Source organism: Dipodomys ordii, unplaced genomic scaffold, assembly GCF_000151885.1.
Source record: "Dipodomys ordii isolate 6190 unplaced genomic scaffold, Dord_2.0 Scaffold10, whole genome shotgun sequence".
In the NCBI taxonomy this organism is placed as follows: domain Eukaryota; kingdom Metazoa; phylum Chordata; class Mammalia; order Rodentia; family Heteromyidae; genus Dipodomys; species Dipodomys ordii.
Window position 1 is genome coordinate 15,562,936 of NW_012267226.1, and position 4,916 is coordinate 15,567,851.

The following is a 4,916-nucleotide window of genomic DNA, read 5'->3' on the forward strand; positions in this document are numbered from 1 at the left end:
TACTATTATAATTAAATGATGAATTCAAAGAACAATGAAAGTATAGCAGAATAGTATTTTTTTACTAATGAAAGATGTTAACTGTAGAGTAAATATATTAAATATAAAAGAAGTTAGGACGGAGGAAGGATTAAGACACTAAGGAGCATTTTACCCAGGAGGTAGGGGTGACAGGAAGGGCAAAATGGCACAGATTGATGAAGAATAAGTCACTGTACCTCCTGTGAAGAAAACCCGTTCGTCCCCATGACTTCAACTATCACTTTAAGATCATGGCTAAGTCTCTCTCTCCAGTTCTGGCTTCTTTCCAGAGCTCCAGCTTCATATATCTAACTCCTCCACCACCACCATCCTCTTCTATAACCAAGAACTAGACATGTCTAGACTTAAACACATCATAATTATCCTCTGGCTACATTTATACCCCTTGATCCCTTTACTTGTCATTGCAAACTAGAAGTTAGTCTCTTTGCTGTAACCCTTCACCAGCTCTGGTACAATTTCCTTCACAGAGTCTCTCTTTTTCATCTCATATTTCTTTCATCACATCACTTCATACCTAGATTTATTAAAAATACTTTCCTAAACTGATTTTCAGTCTCCTCTTCCTCTGCTTCTAATCTATCTTGCTTTATCCTCCATAAAACCACCAACACATTGCGCACATCAGAAAAATGAGATTAAAACTCCCTGGATGAACACTGAGGGTTCTCCAAGTTCTATCCCCTAGTTGTGGGCCTCTCTAACCTCATGTCTCCAATGGAGACATGCTCATCGCATCTACTTGGCTATGTACGTTACTAACAACATGAATTTTCTGTTGTTTTTTTTTTCATAAATTGCTCTGCTATGAAGAATATCAATTCTTCATCTTTGTCACACTTTTTCTTCTAGACTCTTCAATCCCACCTTTTTCATGCAGCCTTCTCTTTGTCCCAATCTTGGGCAATTTTCCTTATCCTTTTTGCTAAATGCTGGTAACAGTGAAGCTTCCACTAGTAGTCAGGATTCCTGAAGCCCTTACTAACCTAACAATCTTTATACTCAAAATATTTATATGTGATGTAATACAGTGTTTCACTGACCCATTAATAATATAAATAAATGAACAACTCATATATTACTGTCTTATAGAGTGTTAATAGGATTAAAGTGATTTAACTATCATAACTAATTACCTAGGCATACAAATTGTTTATCCCTCCACACTTTGAGACTGTTCTCTAAAGATGGAAAATAAGTGACCATTTGCTTCTAGTTCAGAAGCCCTAACAAGAATTACAGCCACTTGAATTTGTGAAGCCTGATATGTTAGATTGTTTCTGATGTAGCTAAAAGATAAATTAACATTTTTTACTAAAAGCAACAGTATTGATTAATCAATAAATATAAGCAAGAAGCTAATTAAGAACCAGTGCACTCTTCCTAATGAGAGTACAATGAGATGGAGCCAGAACTATGAGACTGGAAAAACTGCTGGCAGTTCATTTTAGCTCAAAAGAATATCTCCTCTCCTAATTCAACAGCCTCATTGATTTCTAGTTCTTCAAAGGCACAAAATTGACTTCAATTTAGTCTTGCTTCAACATATAAACTAGTTCCTAACTATACTATCATGAAATTAATAATATAATCTGACATTTGATGATCTATATAAAACCTAACACATGGCTTTACATTTCCTAAAATAAATTATTCACTTAAAACTCAAGTTTAAAAAGAAGCTGCCAGAAGTAGAGGTGTGGCTTAAGTAGTAGAGGGCCAGCTATGATTGAAAAAGCCAAATGAGAACGCAAGGCCCTGAATTAAAGCCCCAGTTCTGGCACCAAAAAACTAACAAACTACAACAAAATAGTAACAGTAATAATTTTTTTAAAAAAACTCTGCTAGAATCTAGTCATTTCTTTCTTTTTTTTTGGGGGGGGGGTCCGGTTGTGGGCCTGAACTCTGGGCCTGGGCGCTGTCCCTCAGCTCTTCAGCTCAAGGTTAGCACTCTACCACTTGAGCCACAGCGCCACTTCTGGCTTTTTTCTTATGTGGTACTGAGGAATCGAACCCAGGGTCTCAAGTATGCAAGGCAAGTGCTCTACCACTGAGCCACCGTCTCAGCCCCGAATCTAGTCATTTCTGATCAATCATATTATTCACTTTTTCCTTCCCTAACAGAATATGGTGAATGATCAGATGATTGTGTTTGTGCGTGTGTTAGGGGGCAGAGGGTGTTGTCTCCACCTTTTGTAATTCCCAATTCCCATCATCCTGGTCTTTAGGAGTGGGAAATTAAGCCAATACAAATTTGCTAAAGCTAGAGTAGAAAGTATTTGTTTTAGATACTCTTCTCCGTTTCCTACTAATCACTAACCTACCACCTCCTTAGAGCTTCCCCATCTCCCTGATCACCAACCGCCCAGAAATAAAACAGTAAACAATTCTCCTGAAAGGTGCCTTCCTGGTGCTGTCTGAAATAAATGCAAGCCTCTGTTGGACATTTTAAACACCACAAGCATTCTTACTTAGATTAAATCACGGGTCTCCCTGGTCTCCAGGCATGCCTAGACATGACCCACAGAGGCAAGGAGATCCTTTTGAGTTTCTCTAGTAACTGCAGGAGGAATCAACAGCAACCCTAAAAACAGAATGCTTTTCCCCCCCAAAACTAAAGTAGGCCACACACATTTTTATCATTATTTTACTTTTTTAGTTGTACTACATACTAAATAAGCTGCATTCAAAAGTTACTTTAGATTATTTTCATATAGGGTTTTTTTTAATTACCTCTGAAGAAAGTTTTAAAAATTGAGTTTTCAAGACATCTAATGTAATCACCACCTTGGATGGCAGCAATCCAGTTCAGGTAAGATTATTTAAGATGCAACTAAAATAGCTTTAAAGAAACAGCAAAGAAGAAGGAGGATTAAATATTAGATTGGGTGAAAATGACTAACAGAAAGAACTGAATGGTTTCTAGAAGTATAACTTCACAAAATGTATAGGCTTGCATGTTGTTAAGGGAATGTGGGTTATTTGTACTTTTGTTTTATTCATATACATACACTTAAATGCATATGAGCAATTTATAGGATGTATTGCTATAACTTTGTGCTTCTCCCAAAGAGAGGATGAATTAGTAGAAAACCGTTATTTGTGAATGATGTCTCTTATGAGCTAATTTTACAGTCAGTTACTTCAGTTCTGTTTGGTGAAGACAGAACTATGTCTTTGGCCAAAAAAAGAAACATACTGTCTTTCATATTCAAAGATAATACTATAGCTTTCCCAAAACTCATTCTTGGGAACTTCTCCCTGTATCTTTAGAGTTTGAGTTTGGAATTTGTGATGAACAATCGGGATCATCAATTCCTATATGCACGTTAGTAGTTACATCCAGGAGATAGTTGTTGGATTTAGAGAATTAATTTATAGATAGGTGGGTGTCCTTTGTAAAAAGCAATTTATAGCTAAGCCTTTAGTGTCAACAATGAATTTTACTGGGTGAAGCAAGATCATTCTACTGGAGCTACTTCCAACTGAGTTCCACAGTGTGGAATCAGAGACTATTAATTATTCACTCCTGACTCATTCATTAAAGGAAAAGTAGAAAGAAATATTAGTAACAATCATCCAGAAATCCTGTCACTGTCTCCTTGCCCAACCTACTACAATTACAAACACATCTACATCTTCAGGTGTAAAATTTTAAGGACAGGAAAATGTAACTCTTGGAAGACACTGTTTCTCAAGTCCTCACCAAATCTACTCTTGGTTTAGGACTCTCTTCAAGCCCAGGCCTGTGGCTCATGCTTATAATTCTAGCTACTTGGTAGGCTGAGACCTGATGATCGCAGCTCAAAAGCAGCCCTGGCAGGAACCACAGCCTGAAGCTATGGTTCAAGTGGTAGAGTGCTAGCCTGGAGCAAAAAAGGTCTGGGACAGCACCCAGGCTCCTATCAAGCCCCAGTACCAGCACACACACACACACACACACACACACACACACACACAAAGGCTCTACTAAAATCTCACCTATTACAGTTCCCACTGACACCCTTCCCTTCCATTTTCACTAAGGTCCATTCAGTTTGGTAACTATATACTGTTTAGTGAATAATGCATCCCCACCTACACTCTCCCAGGCTGAACTCAAGCAGGTAGGATGAATGTCCTTGTGTCAAACATACAGTTGGCATTTAAACAAATATGTGTTCAAAGTAGGAATCGTTTTTGCCTAAGGCAGATCTTGAGAGTCTAAAGCCATGGCTCTGCTCTCAAAAAGAGTAAAATTTGATCCAACAGTCGGACTGCTTCCCCATTTGCCAAGAAGAACTAGCCCTCACCTGTTGGCATGGCCCAGTCAGAGAATAGGTTCAAATCCCAGCGGAAGACACAGCTCTGGCTGGTGGGATTCTCTAGGCTGCAGGCCAGAGACTTCCCCCCAGGCACACCCCTTTTTGGAAAGCTCAAGCCTACCCCGGGAGGCAACTGGGAAACTGTTTTCTGAGCAGAAGCGCCATGAAATCTGGGGGTGGGGTGGGGTGATGGGGGGTCTGCGGGACCTCTAGGGTTATGGGGGAAGGGAAAGAACTCTTAGCCCTTCCCCCGATACCAGACAGAGAAACTTCTCAAGAATCTGTGCCTCCACCTGGGGCCTCTCCCCAGGAGGCCCCCTCCGGGCCCCGCCCCCGGCCCCTCGGGTGGCCTCCCCTCCCCCAGCCCGCCCCGCCCCCCTCGCGCGGGCCCCGCCCCCGCGGCCCTCGGGGTTCCGAGGGCGGTTGGCCGCAGCCCGCGCGTCACTGGCCGGTCGGAGCGGCTGGGCGCACGGGCGGAGAGCCGGCTCTGGGGTTAGGGCTGGAAGCTGCAGAGTTTTCGGAGGCCGGCCGGCCGGGCCGGGTGTAAGAAAGTGGGAGTGGGGCCCGAAG